General features: G+C 46.5%; 1 pseudogene; it reads left to right on the top strand.

The window, feature by feature from the left end:
* LOC138666464 (zinc finger protein 850-like) overlaps positions 1-23,907 on the top strand; it is a 132,255-nt pseudogene that overhangs the window by 57,268 nt on the left and 51,080 nt on the right.

The following is a 23,907-nucleotide window of genomic DNA, read 5'->3' as shown; positions in this document are numbered from 1 at the left end:
AATAAATAACATTCTTTTTTGCTGCAGTGCATTTCACACTTCCAGGCTGATCTACAGTCCAAATGTCACAATGCCAAGTTAATTCCAAATGTGTAAACCTGCTAAATCTGCAGGGGGTTGAATACTACTTGTAGGCACTGTAGGTACTGGAGTGGGCTCCTCTGCTGAGTAGCAGACAGTGGTAGTAGGCGCAAAGTATTAACTGGTCTAAATGGAGGCCAGGGCCCCTGTATATTTTAACTATCATCTATCATTTCAACAAATTTGTATTGGCAGTGCCATTGAAGGATTTAACAGCACAGACTACACAGTGGTGGAGCAGAGAGAGGTAAGTATTGCAAGTGGTAGAGCACTGTTCGAGCTAGGGGGGAACACTCGCTCATGGGCGGTGGTACAGGCCCCTCATATTACGACGGTATGTCTGACGGTTGTGCACCACCACCGTCAGAGAGACTTCATTGTACTATGAGGGACCCTGTGCCAGTGCCGTCGCCCAAGAGTGGGTGCACCCACCTGTCCAGGCAAACGGCACTCACACAGGTGCTTGCGCCAGGTGGTGACCACGGCCCTGTGGGGCGAGTCAGCCCATTTAGGGAGGTATAAAAATGGCCTATGGTGGACATTCAGCAGCTGCAAATGGAGGAATTGGAGAAGTCAGTAAGAGGAGGCCAAAAGCAAGACATTTTTCAGGCAAGCTACGTGTCAGCAGGGGAAGGTGGGGCAAAATAATTTGAAATCCATGATTGGTTCATTTTAATGAAGGTTAGATCATCCGGCTTTAAAAGCTGTTTTCCTACTCCCAGATAAGGGAGCCTCCGAGGCCTTGTGTAGCCAGACGATGACGCTGGCTCAACACCTTCAGCCTTAGGTGCTATTGTGCTTTTGCCACTACCACCAGATGCACCACCACCATCAGTACCAGCTGGCAACCACCGCCCACGGCCTCTTCCACGAGACTTCCTCATTTTTTGGAAAATCTAACCAAAATAACAACCGTTATATGGTAGTGTAAAACAAAGTAGAAGGTGTATATAGACTTGTTGAGAATTTGAATCTCCTTTTTTTGGGGGAGACTGACCCAAAACTCAGGCCCAGTGTATAAAACAACGCAATCTAAGGGGCAGAACGTGGCTGGAAGATAAATGAAAAAACACAAGGACTGTAGTACAATTTCAATCTCCCTACAATGATCTCAGGAAAAGTATGGCAGCAATAAAAAGGACTGCTGCACACAAAAGTGTGGACAAATAAACAAGATAACTGTGCAGACAGGAGCAACAGGATTTTTGCTTTTAAAAAAGCAGTTGGTTTGCACAGCAGCGTGCAAACAGCAATGCAGCTATCAGGGAGCCTTATAAGGCAGCCTAATAAGCTACAGAGCTGATGCACAAAAATATAAACTCCACTGTCCCTGCAAACAAATGGTGGTGTTGGACAGTGGAAATCGCTACAGCACAAGCAGTTTCGGGATTAATCTTCCCTCCCTAACCAGTGGCGTATCTAGGGGGGGGCAGCCGGGGCATTTGCCCCGGGCGCAGCTGGCAGGGGGGCGCAGTCGGGCCACCTAACGCGGCGGTCCGCAGTGTCTCCCCCAGCAGCTGCATTCTGCCGCCCCCCGGACTGGGAGTCAGCTGTTCTCTGTGCCGACTGTCAAGCTGACAGCCGGCACAGAGAAGCTGCAGCGCGCCGGCTCCCAGTATTCAATTGTACACGTATCTTAGACACGAGTACAATTGAAGATCTGACTGCAGGGCAGCGTCTAAACTGGAGTTGATTTCTTGAGGGGGAGGAGTCGATTGCAGGAAGCTGCTGGTGGAGAAGAGAATCCGGAAATGAGGAGCTGCAGCATGGAGCCGTGCGAAGAGAGGACCAAGGGGCTGCAGCATGGAGCCATGTGAGGAGAGGAGCTGCACCATGGTGGACCCAGGGTACAAGGGAATGAGGACGCATTTGGAATAGGGGCTGATGAGACGCTGTGTGGGGAATAGGGGATGATGAGACACTGTGTGGGAAATGGGGGCTGATGAGACACTGTGTGGGAAATGGGGGCTGATGAGACACTGTGTGGGAAATGGGGGCTGATGAGACACTGTGTGGGAAATGGGGGCTGATGAGACACTGTGTGGGGAATAGGGGGATGATGAGGAGCTGTCTGGGGAATAGGGGCTGATGAGACGCTGTGTGGGAAATGGGGGATGATGAGACACTGTGTGGGGAATGGGGGGCTGATGAGACGCTGTGTGGGAAATGGGGGATGATGAGACCCTGTGTGGGAAATGGGGGATGAAGAGACGCTGTGTGGGGAATGGGGGATGATGAGGAGCTGTCTGGGGAATAGGGGAATGATGAGGAGCTGTCTGGGGAATAGGGGCTGATGAGACGCTGTGTGGGGAATTGGGAGATGATGAGATGCTGTGTGGGGAATGGGGAGATGATGAGATGCTGTGTGGGGAATGGGGAGATGATGAGATGCTGTGTGGGGAATGGGGAGATGATGAGATGCTGTGTGGGGAATGGGGAGATGATGAGACGCTATGTGGGGAATGGGGAGATGATGAGACGCTATGTGGGGAATGGGTAGATGATGAGATGCTGTGTGGGGAATGGGGAGATGATGAGATGCTGTGTGGGGAATAGGGAGATGATGAGACCCTGTGTGGGGAATAGGGGGATGATGAGGAGCTGTCTGGGGAATAGGGGCTGATGAGACACTGTGTGGGGAATGGGGGCTGATGAGATGCTGTGTGGGGAATTGGGAGATGATGAGATGCTGTGTGGGGAATGGGGAGATGATGAGATGCTATGTGGGGAATGGGGAGATGATGAGATGCTGTGTGGGGAATAGGGGGATGATGAGACCCTGTGTGGGGAATAGGGGGATGATGAGGAGCTGTCTGGGGAATAGGGGAATGATGAGGAGCTGTCTGGGGAATAGGGGCTGATGAGACGCTGTGTGGGAAATGGGGGCTGATGAGACACTGTGTGGGGAATGGGGGCTGATGAGACGCTGTGTGGGGAATTGGGAGATGATGAGACGCTGTGTGGGGAATGGGGAGATGATGAGATGCTGTGTGGGGAATGGGGAGATGATGAGACCCTGTGTGGGGAATAGGGGGATGATGAGGAGCTGTGTGGGGAATGGGGGGAATGATGAGGAGTTGTGTGGGGAATGGGGGATTTATTGTGTGGGGGAGATTTGGAGAGGAGATGGGGGGATTTAAGGACACAAAATGAAGAGCAAAGGGGGAGATGGGGGGCATATATGAGGAAACAGTACAGGGGAATGGGTTGGCATGTATGAGGAAACAGTATTGGGGAACGAGGGCAGACTTCGGAGTTCTCACAGTGCGCACTGCACACTGTCAGAATTCTCTCATGCTGGCGATTTACATACATGCGGTCACATGCTGACTAGACATGTGTGGCCTCACTCAATGAAAATTAACTGAGCGAGGTCAGACACGTCTAGTCGGAATGTGGCCAGAAGTATACAAATCACATACTTGTGCTGACATGACTGTCCACAGGCAAGGGAGAATCCTAAAAATGTGCAGCACATTAGTTGTGAGAATTCAGAAGCCTGCGATGTCAGGATTCAGCTCTGCAGGTTCCATTAGTCATCACATGGACACTTCTCTCATATGCGACTTTCATACTTACGGTCCTGTGACAACGAGCTTCTCTTCTGCTTCTCTGTTTTTCACTGAACATTGAGAGCATTAGGGAGAGGAGCTTGAAGGTACATGACTAAGTGTGAAAATCGCATATGTCCTGGGGGGGAGGGGGCGCCAAAATGAATTCTTGCCCCGGGTGCCAGAAGCCCTAGATACGCCTCTGTCCCTAACTATATCCCTTCTTCTTCTGCAGCAACCTCTCCCTATGCTACGATCGGCAGAAGTAAGATGGCGGTCGGCGTGCACGTCCCTTTATAGCCCCTGTGACGCTGCAGAAAGCAAGCCAATCACTGTCATGCCCTTCTCTAAGATGGTGGGGACCGAGACCTATGTCATTACGCTGCCCACACTCTGCGTTCTCCTTCATTGGCTGAAAAATGGCGCTGAAAGCGTCATTCGAAACGAGACTTTGGCGCGAAGATTGCCGAACTCATGGCCGATCCCACACTAGGATCGGGTCGGGTTTCATGAAACCTGACTTTGCCGAAAGATGGCGATTTTTGAATTTGTCTGATCCGTTTCGCTCAACCCCAATTCTTACCTTCCGGTGGCCCCCGCAGCCTTCCCGATCCTCACAATGATCCCGACAAGGTGATTCGCACAAAGCATCCTTGGTAACGGGAGTTGGCGGGAGCATTGCTAAGGCTTGGGCTGGATCCGGGGGCCGCCAGAAGGTGAGTATATAACCATTTTAATTCTTTTTTTTATTTTATTTTTTTTTTTTACACAGGATATGGTGCCCAGTCCCAGGAGGAGAGTCTCCTCTCCTCCACCCTGGGTACCAACCGCACATGATCCGCTTACTTTGCGCATGGTGGGCATAGCCCCATGCAGAAAGTAAGCGGACCAATGTATTCCTTTTTGTGTGGAATCAACACGATTCTGCACAAAGAATGAACACGCTGCGTTTTTTTTCGTTTCTGATGCGGAAAAAACACAGCATGTGCACAAAAATGCAGAATGCATTAAATATGATGGGATGCTTATGTAAGCTTTTGTTAGCGTTTTTTTCCGCAGAAAACGTCCCCAAATTTTTTTTTAAAAAACGCTAAAAATCCTGAACATGTGCACATAGCCAAAATTTTCTGGTTTGTGGTAGTCAAAAGGTAATATCAGTTTGTCACCTTTAACTCTACCTCCCAAACCACATTTTTCATACATATCAGGAACAGCTCATGAGACTAAGCATTTACTGCTAATTATTAGGAGATAGAATCCATCTTTCCAGATGACATCCTTTGGTACGACAGCTGGACTCGAGGAAGCTGCATTTATGGCGACTTTTACGGTAAGTTCACACAGGGCGTTTGTGCTGCGTTTTTTATGCTAATTTTCAGCTCCTTTTTACAGTACCAGCAAAGCCTATGAGATTTCAGAATTCTCATGCACACGCTTTGGTTTTTGTGTGATCAGTATTTTGTGCTTTGCCGCATTTTTTGGACATAGAGCCTGTCACTTCTTTCAGCGTTTTTGCCGCGTTTTTTCAGCATTTTTCACTCATTGACTTGAATTGGTGTTGAAAAAAACGCAGCAAAAGCGCAGGTATCATTATTTGCTGTGTTTTTGCTACTGAAAATTCAAGGACATTAGCATGGACAAAGAGAAAAAAAAACACACCAAGAAAACGCACAAAAAATGAACCTAAACCTGCGTTTTTGACGCAGCTTCTTTCCAGCCAAGAAGATCAGGTTTCGCTGCAGAAAAAAAAAACGCAACAAAAACGCCCTGTGTGAACTTACCCTTACAGTCCAGGGACAAATATATCACAAATACAGTAGGTCTGATGCTTCCTGTAGCAAATCAAGACCCAACATTTTTACAAATTTACTGTTCGGGAGATGAACAGATACAAGCTGAGCGACGTTGTGAAGTTATGCCTGAGACACAAAGATTTTGTTTTGAATTTGCAAAAATTTTTCCATCAGCACAATCAGTTAGTAAACCTTTATAAAACAGCCTTATAAGTAATGCCAAGTGCGGAATATCAGGGTGTTATAAGGGCAGACAAGACCCCGGTTGGTGGCACAAAAGGAGATTTACTTCTCCCAGTGTTAATGAAGTAGCTATTGTAATGCTTGGACGGGACTTTCTAAGCCGAGATATAATTATTCAGTGACGAAGTGAAAATCTTCAGTGTATTACAGAAACACATAGATCATATGATGCTCTGCAATATCCTATAATATTGTGGAATGGCCAAGATGGCGATCACTATACTCTAACGTAGACTGATCCTAACCCGACCAATAAACCAACCAATAAAATATCAGCTATGGACGTCTACACCCAGGCTCGGACTGGCCCACCGGGAGATCGGAGAATCCTCCGGTGGGCCCGCCTCCCAATGGGCCCTCCCCCTCACCAGCAGCAGACTCCTGCCTTATTCATTATTAGTGCCTGCACCCAGCGGTGAGTTCTTTATTCCATACCCAGTGCCAGCCGTCTGCACTGCTCAGTAACAAGCGATGTGAGCGCTTTGTCATCATTTGCTGCAGCTTCTGCTGATCTCGGCACTCACCGCTCTATCAGCTGTGGCGTGCTGGATGAGATCAATAGAAGTGGCAGCAGCAGGTGATGAGAAAGCGCTCACCTCACATCACTTGTTGCTGAGCAGTGCAGACGGCCGGCACTGGGTGTGGAATAACCCGCACAGCGCAGAGCCACAGGCTGTGAGACTGCACTGTACAGCACACAGCCTCTAGAGCAGAGGAGAAGATTTTTTTTTAGAACCTGAGGGCAATGGCCTGAGGGCAATGGCCTGAGGGCAATGGCCTGAGGGCAATGGCATGATGTCACCGGAAGGGGCGGGGCCTCCATCAGGCCAGTGACCAGGAAGCAGCGTTGTTCTGAGGCTCAGGCTGCTGCTGGAGAGGAATGAAATGAGAGGCTGCACCATGGAGCATCGTGAGGAGAGGACCAAGGGGCTGTGCAATGAACCCTTGAACAAATAGGAATGAAGACCCAGGATTCAGTGAGTGGTGAGAGGATGATTTTTTGGAAAGGGTTGATGTAACTAGAGTGGGGCTTGTATAACGAAGATGATGAGAGGCTGTGTGGAGAAGTGGAGATGATAATGACGGGCTGCATGAAAAAGGGTCATGATGAGGGGCTGTGTGAAAAGGGGGATGATCAGGGGGCTGTATGGAGAAGGAGGGATGATGAGGGTCTGTGTGGAAAAGGGGGGTAATGAGGTGACTGTGTGGAGAAGGGGGGTGATGAGGCTGTGGAGAAGGAGGGATGATGAGGGGCTGTGTGGAGAAGGAGGGATGATGAGGGGCTGGGTGGAGAAGGGGGGGTGACGAGGGGACTGTGGAGAAGGAGGGATGACGAGGCTGAGTGGAGAAGGAGGGATGACGAGGCTGTGTGGAGAAAGAGGGATGATGAGGGGCTGTGTGGAAAAGGGGTGATGAGGGGACTGTGTGGAGAAGGGGGGTGATGAGGAGCTGTGTGGAGAAGGAGGGATGACGAGGCTGTGTGGAGAAGGAGGGATGACGAGGCTGTGTGGAGAAGCAGGGATGACGAGGCTGTGTGGAGAAGGAGGGATGACGAGGCTGTGTGGAGAAGGAGGGATGATGAGGGGCTGTGTGGAGAAGGGCAGATGATGAGGCTGACATCGCTGAATCGGCGTGTGTGACGCCGATTCAGCGATGTCTTCACTGGTAACCAGGGTAAATATCGGGTTACTAAGCGCAGGGCCGCGCTTAGTAACCCAATGTTTACCCTGGTTACCGTTGTAAATGTAAAAAAACAAACACTACATACTTACATTCCCGGTGTCTGGTCAGGTCCCTCGCCTTCAGCTTCCCGCACTGACTGGTGAGCGCCGGCCGGCCGTAACGTACAGCACAGCAGTGACGTCACCGCTGTACTTTACGGCCAGCGCTCAGTCAGTGCGGGAAGCTGACGGCGAGGGACATGACCAGACACCGGGAATGTAAGTATGTAGTGTTTGTTTTTTTACATTTACAACGGTAACCAGGGTAAACATTGGGTTACTAAGCACGGCCCTGCGCTTAGTAACCCGATATTTACCCTGGTTACCCAGGGACTTCGGGATCGTTGGTCGCTGGAGAACTGTCTGTGTGACAGCTCTCCAGCGACCACACAGCGACGCTGCAGCGATCGACATCGTTGTCGGTATCGCTGCAGCGTCGCTTAGTGTGACGGTACCTTTAAGCATGGTGGGCCCTTAGAATGATGTTCTCTGGTGGGCCCAAGCTACTCCAGTCCGACGCTGTCTACACCTACCAAATAATGATCAGACAGCAATGGAGGCAACTTTCTCATCAATGTATAGTAGATCTGTATGCCAAGGTGGAAAGCGAGCGTCCTTTGCACATACAACTGAACCAACAAACACTTACAGGGAGGCCATGCCAAAAGCGTGGTCTGATGGAGGATGGTCCACACTGGGACATGACATTGCAGGAGGCGTCCCTCACTCGCTTTCCTCCTCATCTTCTAACCTGCTCCCTATAATGACTACAACCTGTGCACCTTCCAATCCCCGGGCTCTGTGGGACAAATACACAGAATATCCTAGAGAAGATCTTCATAGAGAGCACAGGAGAGGTAATCCGGACTTAGACATCAATGTCACTGCCGACAGATTCACCACAGTCCTCCTGACTCTAGAAGAAAGGAGCCGATGTATCAGTAGTGACCCTCTAATAGCATCAGGTCACCGGCACCAGCTCCACCAGCCTTTGTGTTATGGGCAGAGATATTCTGGGAGAGGAAAGCCAGGATTTGGGAAAGATGAGAGTATTTGTCCCAGTAAATAAGTCTCTTCTGGTTGATGACCACAGATCGGGGGGATTTGGCAATTATGGCTCAGATTCCAGGTGAGAATAGGAGACTGTTTTCCTTGTTGCCCCAGGAGGTTCCAGTAAAACATTCTCATTAATTTGCTGCTCTCAGAAATTCCCTCAATCAATAACATTGCTCCGGCCGCTGCATCGTCTGGGGTTGTGGCCGCTCTCTTAGATGGAGGCGCACGGCTCAGTCAGCACTAGGATTACCCCTGAATCCAGCGCTCTTGGAATCTCCCATCTGTAAGATCACTAAGGTCTATGAAAGATCTGGGGGGATCCAATCACTTAATGGGGGGAATTGTAAGGGTACGCGTCCACGTTCAGGATGGCCGGCGGTTTGGATGGAGCTGCAAACTAACTCCGCCCCTTCTGGGGACGCGATGATGCCGGATGTGTTCATTGCACACATCCGGTATCATCGCACCCCACACATAGGGCCCTGTGTTATACCTCGCGGCGGCGCAGCGTCGCCGCAAGATAAACAGACATGCTGCGATCTAAAAAGATGCGCCGCATGTCCGGAATCGCAGGGCCGCCGGATGCGTGTTACCACGCATAGTGGAGACGGGATTTCATTAAATCCCCTCCACTCTGCTGTAACATCTGGACGCCGCGTGTTTGACGCTGCGGCTCTATGGAGCGTCAAACACGCAGCGTTTCCTGAGCGTGGAAACATCCCCTAATACTTTTTGCAACGTTACCTGTTCTTAAAGGAGCAGCACCAGCAGAGCTGAATACTTGTCAGCACAGCAGAGTCCTGCATACACTGAGGGCCCTGATCATGTGACCCCTGACTCCTCCCCTCCTGTGACCTCATCACAGGTCCTGTGTGCACAGAAAGGCCATATATGTGGAGTGCGGCTCTGAGGGTGGAGGTAGGTGCAGATTCCCCATTACTGGGTGCAGGGGACATTAACCCCTTCAGCACTGAGGCTCTTTTGGGGTCTCTGTGTGGTGTGAACAGTGATGTAACACAGGGGCGCAGCTAGGCTTTTGGTTCAGGGGGGGTGAAGCTTCTGAGTGGGCCCCTAACCCGGTAACCTTGATTACAACTCGGTGACGCACCCTAAGGCTAAGTGCACACGTTGCAGAATTGCTGCGGAAATTCTGCGCCTCCTGCCGCGGGTATATCGCATGCAGAATTGGCATGCATATTCCCGCAGAATGCTAGCGTTTTCCAAGCGATCTGGAGCATCGCTTGGAAAACTGATTGACAGGTTGGTCACACTTGTCAAACAGTGTTTGACAAGTGTGACCAACTTTTTACTATTGATGCTGCCTATGCCGCATCAATAGTACAAGATAGATCGTTAAAAATAATTAAAAAAAATAAAAAAATGGTTATACTCACCTACCGCAAACAGCCAATCTCATCAGCGGCTTCCGTTCCTATAGATGGTGTGTGTGCAGGACCTTCGATGTCATGTGACTGCGACGTCATCGCAGGTCCTTCACACACACCATCTATAGGAACGGAAGCGGCCGCGTGCAGCGCTGAGGGGCAGGAAGACTCCGGGGCCATCAGAGGGTGAGTATATCACGATTTTTTTTAATTTTAATTCTTTTTTTTTTTACCAATTATATGGTGCCCAGTCTGTGGAGGAAAGTCTCCTCTCCTCCACCCTGGGTACCAACTGCACATGATCTGCTTACTTCCTGCATGGTGGACATAGCCACATGTGGGAAATAAGCAGATCAATGCATTCCTAGGTGCGCGGAATCCCCGCGATTCCGCAAATATAATGAACATGCTGCATATTTTACCGCAAATCTTTTCCGCTGCGGAAAAATACTCAGTATGTGCACAACATTTGCGGAATGCATTCTAATTAATAGGATGCTTAATGTTAGCGTTTTTTCGCGGTTTTATACCGTTTTTATAGCGAAAAAACGCAAAAAATCTGCTGCGTGTGCACATAGCCTAATACTGGAGGAGAACCTCAGCAGATGACCACGCTGATACTTAAAATAATCTCTATATACAGACCAACATGGATATTACCGCCATATGGTCAGTGGTAGATACCAGTCCTACAGAACATAGATCACAGTACAGTTACAGATAATGACTTACCGCTGAAGTCCTGTCTGATGGAATCATTCACATTTCTTGTCTTTTCCACCTGGTGCAGACCGACATGACAACTTCTTCCAGACAGGACTCGCCTGCAGAGAATACAACAAAGACACATTTCACTTATCATATTCCAGCCCCATCACCATCTATTCCCAACCTGCACAACCTCCTCATCCTGCTGATACCCCAATACTGAGCCGCTGCTGCCGTATGTGTCCCTATTACTGCACCTGATACCCCAATACTGAGCCTCTTCTGCCGTATGTCCCTATTACTGCACCTGATACCCCAATACTGAGCCGCTGCTGCCGTATGTGTCCCTATTACTGCACCTGATACCCCAATACTGAGCCACTGCTGTCGTATGTGTCCCTATTACTGCACCTGATACCCCAATACTGAGCCACTGCTGCCGTATGTGTCCCTATTACTGCCCCTGATACCCCAATACTGAGCCGCTTCTGCCGTATGTGTCCCTATTACTGCACCTGCTGTGTGGTTCTCTGTGCCCTCTAAATTCTAAAGCACCCCTCTAGAATATAGTAATGCTGGGTGCAAGTACCCTAGAAAACAGTGCCCATATTTTGCCCCCTAGAAAGTAATAATTCCCCCTGTGTGCCCCTTTAACAGTCACTGTAACCTGAGTTCCCCTATAACAATAAGTGTCCACTTTACATTTTATAATGTTCCTAGTCTTCCCCCTGTACAGCTCCCCTATACACAGAATGATGCTCTTATACACAGTGTAATGCCACCTCACTGTATATACTGACCCCTTAGTATCCCCCAAACGGTTTGATAGCTCCAACTGTGTAATCTCCACACTGTATGATGGCCCCTAGATAGCTTCCATATAGTATTATGCACCAGACAATCCTCAATATAGTATAATGCACTCCCCATAGGCAGACTCTATAGTATAATGCAGTCCTTAAAGGGAACCTGTCACCAGTTTTGGCCTATATAAGATACGGCCATCACCTTTCAGGGCTGATATACAGCATTCTATAATGCTGTATATCTAACCCCAAGCTGACCTGTAAGGGAAGAAAAAGACCTTTTATTATAATCACCTGTATGACAGTCCAGTCCAAGGGATGTCACAGGTCAAAGAGCCCCGGCATCTGCGCACTGCAGTACTTTGCTCAGCCCTCAACAGGGCACATAAGTACGCCTGCGCAGGAGCGTGATGTCGGGGAGCTTGTGTGGATGATGCAATGACGCATCATCCACATGAAGCAAGCAGGAGGATGGTGATCATAAGAAGATGGGAGACGCTGGACCAAGAGGAGCGACACCCCTCGGACCAGACCGCCCTGCAGATGAGTATAATAAAAGTTATTTTTCTTCACTTACAGGACGGGTTGGGGGCAGATATACAGCATTATAGAATGCTGTAGATAAGCCCAGAAAGGTGATGGCCGTATCTCATTGGCCAAACCTGGTGACAGATTCCCATATAATGCACCCCCATAGACCACCCCTATAGTATATTGCAGCCCCAAATATAATGCACCCCATAGGCAGCCTCTATAGCATATTGCAGCCCTTAATATAATGCACCTCAATAGGCAGCCTTTACAGCATAATGCACCCCCTAAAATAATGCACCCCCATAGGCAGCCTCTATACAGTGTTCCCCAACTCCAGTCCTCAAGAGCCACCAACAGGTCGTGTTTTTAGGATTTCCTTAGTATGGCCCAGGTGATGGAATTGGTGTCTGTCTAGATCAGTGGTCCCCAACTCCAGGCCTCGAGGGCCGCCAACAGTGCAGGTTTTCAGGATTTCTTTAGTATTGCATCGGTGGTAATGTGATCATCTGCACAGGTGATGATTCCAACCCCTGTGCAATACTAAGGAAATCCTGAAAACCTGCACTGTTGGCGGCCCTCGAGGCCTGGAGTTGGGGACCACTGGTCTAGATTATGGAGTTCTCACCTGGGCATTACTAAGGAAATCCTGAAAACATGACCCGTTGGTGGCTCTTGAGGACCGAACTTGGGGAACACTGCTCTATAGCATAATGCAGCCCCTAATGCACTCCCATAGGCAGCCTCTATAGCATAATTCAGCCCCTAATATACAGCACCCCCATAGGCAGTCTCTATAGCATAATACAGCTTTTACTATAAAGCATCCCCATAGGCAGCCTCTGTAGTATAATGCAGCCCCCATAGGCAGCCTCTATAGTATAATTCAGCCCCTAATATAATGCAATCCCATAGGCAGCCTCTATAGCATAATTCAGCCCCCAATATAATGCACCCCCATAGGCAGCCTCTATAGTATAATGCAGCCCTTAATATAATGCACTCCCATAGGCAGCCTCTTTAACATAATGCAACCTTTAATATAATGCACCCCAATAGTCAGCCTCTAGCATAAACCAGCCCCTAATATAATGCACCCCCATAGGCAGCCTCTATAGTATAATTGAGCCCCTAATATAATGCACCCCCATAGGCAGCCTTTATAGCATAATTCAGCCTCTAATATAATGCACCCCCATAGGCAGCCTCTATAGTATAATGCAGCCCTTAACCCCTTTACCCCCAAGGGTGGTTTGCACGTTATGGACCGGGTCAATTTTTACAATTCTGACCACTGTCCCTTTATGAGGTTATAACTCTGGAACGCTTCAACGGATCCCGGTGATTATGACATTGTTTTCTCGTGACATATTGTACTTCATGATAGTGGTAAAATTTCTTTGATATTACCTGCGTTTATTTGTGAAAAAAACGGAAATTTGGCGAAAATTTTGAAAATTTCGCAATTTTCCAACTTTGAATTTTTATGCAATTAAATCACAGAGATATGTCACACAAAATACTTAATAAGTAACATTTCCCACATGTCTACTTTACATCAGCACAATTTTGGAACCAAAAATTTTTTTTTGTTAGGGAGTTATAAGGGTTAAAAGTTGACCAGCAATTTCTCATTTTTACAACACCATTTTATTTTAGGGACCACATCTCATTTGAAGTCATTTTGAGGGGTCTATATGATAGAAAATACCCAAGTGTGACACCATTCTAAAAACTGCACCCCTCAAGGTTCTCAAAACCACATTCAAGAAGTTTATTAACCCTTCAGGTGCTTCACAGGAATTTTTGGAATGTTTAAATAAAAATTAACATTTAACTTTTTTTCACAAAAAATTTACTTCAGCTCCAATTTGTTTTATTTTGCCAAGGGTAACAGGAGAAAATGGACCCCAAAAGTTGTTGTACAATTTGTCCTGAGTACGCTGATACCCCATATGTGGGGGTTAACCACAGTTTGTGCGCATGGCAGAGCTCGGAAGGGAAGGAGCGCCATTTGACTTTTCAATGCAAAGTTGACTGGAATTGAGATGGGACGCCATGTTGCGTTTGGAGAGCCACTGATGTGCCTAAACATTGAAACCCCCCACAAGTGACACCATTTTGGAAAGTAGACCCCCTAAGGAACTTATCTAGAGGTGTGGTGAGCACTTTGACCCACCAAGTGCTTCACAGAAGTTAATAATGCAGAACCGTAAAAATAAAAAATCATTTTTTTTCACAAACATTATCTTTTCGCCCCAAATTTTTTATTTTCCCAATGGTAAGAGAAGAAATTGGACCACAAAAGTTGTGGCACAATTTGTCCTGAGTACTCTGATACCCCATATGTGGGGGCAAACCATTGTTTGGGCGCATGGGAGAGCTCGGAAGGGAAGGAGCGCCGTTTGACCTTTCAATGCAAAATTGACAGGAATTGAGATGAGACGCCATGTTGCGTTTGGAGAGCCACTGATGTGCCTAAACATTGAAACCCCCAAGTGACACCATTTTGGAAAGTAGACCCCCTAAGGAACTTATCTAGAGGTGTGGTGAGCACTTTGACCCACCAAGTGCTTCACAGAAGTTTATAATGCAGAACCGTAAAAATAAAAAATCATTTTTTTTTCACAAAAATTATCTTTTCGCCCCCAATTTTTTATTTTCCCAATGGTAAGAGAAGAAATTGGACCACAAAAGTTGTGGCACAATTTGTCCTGAGTACTCTGATACCCCATATGTGGGGGTAAACCATTGTTTGGGCGCATGGGAGAGCTCGGAAGGGAAGGAGCGCCGTTTGACCTTTCAATGCAAAATTGACAGGAATTGAGATTGGACGCCATGTTGCGTTTGGAGAGCCACTGATGTACCTAAACATTGAAACCCCCCACAAGTGACACCATTTTGAAAAGTAGACCCCCTAAGGAACTTATCTAGATGTGTGGTGAGCACTTTGACCCAATAAGAGCTTCACAGAAGTTTATAATGCAGAGCCATAAAAATAAAACAAAATTTTTTTCCCACAAAAATAATTTTTTAGCCCCAGTTTTGTATTTTCCTGAGGGTAACAGGAGAAATTGGACCCCAAAAGTTGTTGTGCAATTTGTCCTGAGTGCGCTGATACCCTATATGTGGGGGAGAACCAGCGTTTGGGCGCATGGGAGGGCTCGGAAGGGAAGGAGAGCCATTTGGAATACAGACTTAGATGGAATGGTCTGCAGGCGTCACATTGTGTTTGCAGAGCCCCTAATGTACCTAAACAGTAGAAACCCCCACAAGTGACCCCATATTGGAAACTAGACCCCCCAAGGAACTTATTTAGATGTGTTGTGAGAACTTTGAGCCCCCAAGTATTTCACTACAGTTTATAACGCAGAGCCGTGAAAATAAAATAAAAAATTTCCCCTCAAAATTATTTTTTAGCCCCCAGTTTTGTATTTTCTCGAGGGTAAAAGGAGAAATTGGACCCCAAAAGTTGTTGTCCAATTTGTCCTGAGTGCGTTGATACCCCATATGTGGGGTGAACCAGCGTTTGGGCGCATGGGAGGGCTCGGAAGGGAAGGAGCGCCATTTGGAATGCAGACTTAAATGGAATGGTCTGCAGGCGTCACATTGCGTTTGCAGAGCCCCTAATATAACTAAACAGTAGAAACCCCCACAAGTGACCCCATGTTGGAAACTAGACCCCCCCACGAACATATCTAGATGTGTTGTGAGAACTTTGAGCCCCCAAGTGTTTCACTACAGTTTATAACGCAGAGCCGTGAAAATAAAAAATCTCTTTTTTTCCCACAAAAATTATTTTTTAGGCCCCAGTTTTGTATTTTCCCAAGGGTAACAGGAGAAATTGGACCCCAAAAGTTGTTGTCCAATTTGTCCTGAGTACGCTGATACCCCATATGTTGGGGTAAACTCCTGTTTGGGCACACGGGAGAGCTCGGAAGGGAAGGAGCACTGTTTTACTTTTTCAATGCAGAATTGGATGGAATTGAGATCGGTCGCCATGTCGCGTTTGGAGATCCCCCTGATGTGCCTAAATAGTGGAAACCCCCCAATTATAACTGAAACCCTAATCCAAAGACACCCCTAACCCTAATCCCAACGGTAACCCTAACCACACCTCTAACCCAGACACACCCCTAATCCTAATCCCAATCGCAAATGTAATCCAAACCCTAACCCTAACTTTAGCCCCAACCCTAACTGTAGCCTTAACCCTAGCCCTTACCCTAGCCCTAACCCTAGCCCTAGCCCTAACCCTAACCCTAGTCCCAACCCTAACCCTAACCCTAGCCCTAACCCTAGCCCTAACCCTAGCCCTAACCCTAGCCCTAACCCTAGCCCTAATCCTAGCCCTAGCCCTAACCCTAGCCCTAGCCCTAACCCTAACCCTAGCCCTAACCCTAGCCCTAACCCTAGCCCTAGCCCTTACCCTAACCCTAGCCCTAGCCCTAACCCTAGCCCTAACCCTAATGGGAAAATGGAAATAAATACATTTTTTTCATTTACTTTTATTGCGGGTTTTTTAGCGGATTTTTATGATTGGCAGCTGTCACACACTGAAAGACGCTTTTTATTGCAAAAAATATTTTTTGCGTTACCACATTTTGAGAGCTATAATTTTTCCATATTTGAGTCCACAGAGTCATGTGAGGTCTTGTTTTTTGCGGGACGAGTTGACGTTTTTATTGGTAACATTTTCGGGCACGTGACATTTTTTGATCGCTTTTTATTCCGATTTTTGTGAGGCAGAATGACCAAAAACCAGCTATTCATGAATTTCTTTTGGGGGAGGCGTTTATACCGTTCCGCGTTTGGTAAAATTGATAAAGCAGTTTTAATCTTCGGTTCAGTACGATTACAGCGACACCTCATTTATATCATTTTTTTATGTTTTGGCGCTTTTATACGATAAAAACTATTTTATAGAAAAAAATAATTATTTTTGCATCGCTTTATTCTGAGGACTATAACTTTTTTATTTTTTTGCTGTTGTCGCTGTATGGTGGCTCGTTTTTTGCGGGACAAGATGACGCTTTCAGCGGTACCATGGTTATTTATATCTGTCTTTTTGATCGCGTGTTATTCCACTTTATGTTTGGCGGTATGATAATAAAGCGTTATTTTTTGCCTCGTTTTTTTTTTTTTTTTCTTACGGTGTTTACTGAAGGGGTTAACTAGTGGGCCAGTTTTATAGGTCGGGTCGTTACGGACGCGGAGATACTAAATATGTGTACTTTTATTGTTTTGTTTTTTTTATTTAGATAAAGAAATGTATTTATGGGAATAATATATATATATTTTTTTTTCATTATTTAGGATTTTTTTTTTTTTTTTTTTTTACACACTTGGAAATTTTTTTTTTTACTTTTTTACTTTGCCCCAGGGGGGGACAATACAGATCGGTGATCTGCCAGTTTGCACAGCACTCTGACAGATCACCGATCTGTCTGAGAGCAGTGCAGCGTTACCAAGTGCCTGCTCTGAGCAGGCACTTGGTAAGCCACCTCCCTCCCTGCAGGACCCGGATCCGCGGCCATTTTGGATCCGGGACTTACTGCAGGGAGGGAGGTAGGAGACCCCCGGAGCAACGCGATCACATCGCGTTGCTGCGGGGGTCTCAGGGAAGCCCGCAGGGAGCCCCCTCCCTGCGCGATGCTTCCCTGCACCGCCGGCACATCGCGATCATCTTTGATCGCGGTGTGCTGGGGGTTAATGTGCCGGGGGCGGTCCGTGACCGCTCCTGGCACATAGTGCCGGATGTCAGCTGCGATAAGCAGCTGACACCCGGCCGCGATCGGCGGCGCTCCCCCCGTGAGCGCGGCCGATCGCGCTGGACGTAATATTCCGTCCTTGGGAATTAAGGCCCACCCCACATGGACGGAATATTACGTCCAATGGCAGAAAGGGGTTAATATAATATATAGAATGTAAGTCCGCAAGGACAGGGTCCTCTCCCCTCTGTACCAGTCTGTCACTGTAAACTTGCTTACCGTAAACGATATTTATAACCCTGTATGTAACCCCTTTCTCATGTACAGCAACATGGAATTAATGGTGCTATATAAATAAATAATAATATACCTGCATATGCAGCCTCTATAGTATAATGCAGCCCTTAATATAATGCATCCCCATAGGCAGCCTGTTATAGTATAATGCAACCTTTAAAATAATGCATCCTGTGACACAGTGACCCCTGTTACAGCTAATGGGCGCTGTGTGTGCGCTTCAGGAAGCATTTGGAGGCACAATTATGATGGTAACCCCAGGTATGGGGAAAGAACTATGTGCACTGACAAAGGTCAGTTACTGAACTGCGCGGTCACCCAGTGACTGGAGAGAGACAGGCTTGACTAGTGAATGCTTTGTAAAGACATACGTGATGAAGTAATGGACTGTGTAAGCCGGTGATATGCAACCTGGCTTACGGAGCGGTTTATGACGTATGGACTGTTTTGTGTGAAAGAACTGTGCCTGACTACGTTAATCCGCTGCCAAGCGAGTGTTCCCCAACACAAACAGTAGGCGCAACACCACAACCCCCATAGGCAGGCTCTATAGTATAATGCAGCCCTTAATATAATGCAACCACATAGGCAGCCTCTATAGTATAATGCAGCACTTAATATAATGCACCCCCATAGGAAGCATTTATAGCATAATTCAGCCCCATTACAAAAAATTAAACCAATACTCCCCTTTCTTCCTGGTTCCTCCGCTGCTGTGAGCGCACGCACATCTCCAGACAGCGGACGCCAGGTAGTGATGTCACCGTGACCCCCTGTCAGTGTCGGCGTTAGTGATATCAGACGCTGAGAGGGGATAATGGGAGAGGGAGCATAACACTCCTTCTCTCATCAATGTGGTTAGCTCTATCGGAATCTAGCCGATACAGTTGAACTTGTGATGATGAGTGGGGGGCACACTGCTGGCACCAGGCCCCCCGCCTGCTTAAGGGCCCCATAGCGGCTGGGCAGCAGAGCTGGGAGATCGAATGTCCCTGCACTGCTGCAGAAAGTAACTGTATGGGCACGCTGTGCACGCCAATACAGTTACAGTAGCGTAGCTTCGGGTCGGCCCCCTGACAAGGGACCTGTTGTCACAGCGTATAGTGGTGAAGAAAAGGACATCCCTTTTGTCCTTATAATTGACCACCAGCATGTTGTCGATGCACTTGGCTCGGCTTTTGCCTTTTCTCTGCATTTGCCCAATTAGTGGCTTAGGCAGGCCTCTCTGAATTTTTCGCATGGCACCGCAGGCAACTTTACCTCTCGCAGAAAGGGTCTTGAAGAGGGGGATACTGGTGTGAAAGTTATCAATGTAGAGATGGTAACCCTTAGGCTATGTGCACACGTTCAGGATTTCTTGCAGAAAATTCCTGAGAATTCTGGACATTTTCTGCAAGAAATCCGCAAGAAAACCGCATGCGTTTTGCCGCGGTTTTGACGCGTTTTTGCCGCGGTTTTGCCGCGTTTTTGCCGCGTTTTTTTCCGGACACTTCCCAATGCATTTTGGAGTGGGAAATCCGCAAAAAAAACGGAAAATTCATTTTTGCCGCGATGCGTTTTTTTCGCGGAAAAAAAAGCATCATGTGCACAAAACATGCGGAATTCATTCTAAATGATGGGATGCTTATTGTATGCGGTTTTTTTGCGGTTTTACAGCGTTTTTATCGGGAAAAACCGCGAAAAAACCGCAACGTGTGAACACAGCCTTATCCAGCAGTGGGTGCATCAATTCCCACACAATTTTCCCACTCACCCCCAGGGCAGGGTGGCATTCAGGGGGGTAATCTGGGTGTCTTTTCCCTTGTAGACCCTAAATCTGTGTTTACCGTATGGTACTCTCGTACAGTTTAATTCCGTTCCTGGCCCTCTTACTCGGCAGGTATTGTTGAAATTTTAGCCTCCCTTTGAAATGAACCAGAGATTCATTTATAGTGATGTCCCTTTGGAGGTTGTATGCCTCAGCAAATTTTCTACTGAAGTGTTCAACCACTGGCCAAATTTTATATAGACGATTAAAGTTCGGATCATCTCGGGGAGGACACTGCGCATTATCACTATAATGCAATCATTTTTGGATCTCTTCAAATCGTGTTCTTGTCATGGCCATACAGAATATTGGTACTGTAGAGTATATCAGTACTCCAGTATCGCCGAAGCTCTGGTTTTTGGATTATTCCCATATGCAGCACAATTCCTCAAAATGTCATCAGCTCTGCTGCATTTACTTGGGTCCATTTGGCATATGATGACGTGGGATTTTGGGTGAAAAGTAGATTGGCATACAAGTTTGTCTGGGCCAACATAAGATTTATTATTTCCTCACTGAAAAAGAATTTAAAGAATTCAATTTCAGTGAGGCCAGTGGTGTCAAACTGGATTCCTTAACTGCTGATCAAATCCGGAATGACGGGCTGATAATTTTCGAGAGATGCAATCTATATAGGATCGATTGTTGGAGGGGTTGCCTAGGTCCTAGGGTGCCTTGTTGGGGTTCTTTCCTAACTAGATGAGGAGGACTAAAGGAATGTGGGATCTTCCTCACTGGCTGAATCCGTCTTGGAGGCAAGGAAAAGATATGCCTCCTCTGGTGAATGCCGTCTTGACGAATGGGTCATTTTTATTTTATCTTTAAAAGCCTTGGGGATGTCTGTGCAAGTGGTGCTTTACACGTGTAATGTATGGAGCTTGTGTATAGGATACTATTTATGAAAAAACAGCAAGTTAAGACCCCAATATCCACAGGTGTCCCTTCTAATTGGGGGAAACTATCACCTCTAATAATCCTCGGACAGTTCTGACAAACACGGAAAAGTGCCCCTTTATGGAGGTGACAGAAAGTCTGTTTAGTCACTTTAGCTTCATAGTATCAGCTCTAATCCAATGGTGAGAGAGCGATTTACCCTGAAGAGTCACAGATTGTGGGGTTGTTATAAAATTTTATATTTAGGGGGTTTGTGTTGTCTCCTTATAAGAATCACAATGGTTTTGTTTCTTTTCCGCTGATAGATACAAACGACCCAACTATGAAAGACGGGAACCAAGGAAACATGTATTACTCTCATAGTACGGGGCCCCTTTTTTGGCCCCCACACACAGTATAATGTTCCCACAGTACCACCATCCTCAATATTATTTTTGTATTCAAGATAATGGAATGGAGAAAGTCAGCACTCACACCTTTTAGAAGATGACTCAGTTCTTCTACTGGTCTATGCTCATAGTCCAGTGGAACGTGGACCAGTAGAAGCGCAAATTAAGTCTGAAACGTTCATTGTCTGTTTGGCCTTTTTTTTGGAAATCACTGAACCTGCCGCCATGCTGCTAGCACTGTTGCACTTTTTGCCATTGTCCTGAATCAAATGAAAATTAAAAAGGACTGAAGTATCTTCTAAAATGGGTGAGTGCTGATTTTCTTCATTCCATTCCATAACAAAGAAGAAGACAGCGCCACACCGGTCAGTGAAAAATGACTTACAGATTTAATCTGCCATCTGCGGCACTAGCGTGCTTGATAAAGGTCATTGTACCGAAACGTCGCCGCAGATGGCAGATTAAATCTGTAAGTCATTTTTCACTGACCGGTGTGGCGCTGTCTTCTTCTTTGTTATGGATTGGACTTTGTAGCTGGGCTGACCCCCTGGCAGTGACGTGCGCCACTAAGCCTATTAAGGCCGTATGGGTATAAGGTGCGGTTTAACGCATTTTTTTTTATTTCTTCATTCCATTGTCTTGATTATAAATAGCCTCACGGATATGCACCACCCTGAAGATTTAATATACTGGAGGTTGTAACATTGGTCCAATGTGTCCATATGCTGGGTAAAAACTTTCTATTTGGTGCCTCAACACTTCATTCACTATAGTTATTTTTGGAATATTTTCACACCTTTTTTTTTGAGTTTTTCATGTAATATATGGAAGCCTACATGGAGACTTTGGCATCAAATAACTCCTGTCTTGGTGTTTTTATAAAAAAGCTTTTATAAAAACCTCAAACTTCTGTATGTGAATCAGACATGAGATCTAATGTGATAGAAAATTACAGCACAGAGAAGATGGGAAACCTTCATATAGACGGCCGGTGGTGATGGAGTCAGTGACGGACTCTGGACAAATATGTTTCTAGAGCCGTAGTAGAAGATGAAGATGTCGTCCTCATCATGAAGTAGTTATTTCTCCTGTCACGTGTAATGAATATCTTCTGCAGTATTGCTAATGCCGATTCCAGGGTCGGTAAATGAGACGAAAATTAGCGTTATGGAAGATGAGCCTATGAGAAACGTATTCAGCTGCCGACTCTGAGGGAGAAACTGCTTGTTGTCTGTGGCCTAAATATATAGGTTTTATTAGTAGATGTAAAGTAGGAAACAAAATGCTGTAAAATAACAAATCTCATATGTTTCCCTTATTATCTCAAGTAATTGTATTATTACACAGGATTTTTATGATGTTACATCGGCTCATCTTCTCATTCAGATCTCTACAATATCGGATCCTCTCAGTGAAGATCTTCTATATAAGAGAATTTTCCTGATTTACCCATCAAAGACTGATATGGACAGATACAAGATGGCGGAGAGGATATTACACCTCACCCTAGAGATCCTCTTCCGGCTTACTGGAGAGGTGAGAGATTCTATTGACGTCACATTACATCATTCTTATCTATGGGAATAACAGATAGACAGAACTGGGGAGGTGAGGATTCTGGAAATGTCTATAGTGAAATTTATTATGTGTCTCTCCATAACCAGGATTACACAGTAGTGAAGAAGACCTCTAGTGAACGCTGTCAGGACCCTGTGTTTGAGGGATGCAGAAAACCCCTGAACCCAATCACGGGACCTCCACCTCACCCGCTGATACCTGAGGACATCAATGACGAGAAGATCCTAGACCTCACCTACAAGATGATTGAGCTGCTGACTGGAGAGGTGACACTGCTGGGAATGCTGGGACAATATACAGTAATGCTATGAAGGGATTGGGTAGATGACAGTATCACTGTATGTGTCAGATTCCTATAAGGTGTCAGGATGTCGCCGTCTATTTCTCCATGGAGGAGTGGGAGTATTTAAAAGGACACAGAGATCTGTACAAGAACGTCATAATGGAAGTTCCCCAGCCCCTCACATCACCAGGTAATAGACAGGACTAAATACACACGGCCTATAATTATCTGTATGTAAAGAATGAATTCAGTCAGTGTATGTGTTTCCTCCAGATCTATCCAGTAAGAGGACAACACCAGAGAGATGTCCCCGTCCTCGTCTTCCTCAGGACTGTAAACATGAAGATCCCAATGTTCCTCAGGATCATCAGGTAGATGAGATCTCCCCTATGATGTGTAGATGGCTGTGAAGGTCTTGTGCTCAGTCTTGTTTTATCCACCCGTATTATATGTTTTATACTTGTGTAATGAGAACGGTGGAGATGGCAGGATTAGAGCTGATCATAGATGTGACTTCTCCATCTGTCTGTGACTTTTACTATATTTGTTTCAGGACAAAGATCTGACCCATATTAATACTGCAGAGACATATGTGAGGAGTGATAAGCGATGTAAAGAGGAGATTCCCACATATGACTACTCAGGTGAGTGTTAACCACTAAATACAGAGAAGTCACAGATTCTTCTGAGACATCAGCTCTGGCTGCTTTATCGGTGGTGTAGTCCGTCCGTATTACTATGATCACCATTTTGCCTTTAGACCACAGCCCTTTTCTATATAACTTACAGCCTGGAGGATCCACCAACCCCCAGGATTAGAAGACGCTGACCGTTTCTTGCCAAGATCTGTAATATACAAAGTCAAACAGTGTTCATAGAATGTGTTGATAAGAACAGAAATCGGAGGATAATGATGCTGTTGGCTTCCTAGAACCCTGAGATCTTATTGGATGAATCTACCCTCTCTCCCTTCTGTGCTGCTGAATGAGCTCATATGGTCCCTACAAAACCAGGTCCAGTCTTTCTGATCAAACTTCACTTTTATGATCGACAACATTAAATGTGCAGTGAGG

Source organism: Ranitomeya imitator, chromosome 2 (genome assembly GCF_032444005.1).
Source record: "Ranitomeya imitator isolate aRanImi1 chromosome 2, aRanImi1.pri, whole genome shotgun sequence".
Lineage (NCBI taxonomy): Eukaryota > Metazoa > Chordata > Amphibia > Anura > Dendrobatidae > Ranitomeya > Ranitomeya imitator.
The sequence above is the reverse complement of the archived record's forward strand: the minus strand, read 5'-3'. Positions and strand labels throughout refer to the sequence as shown.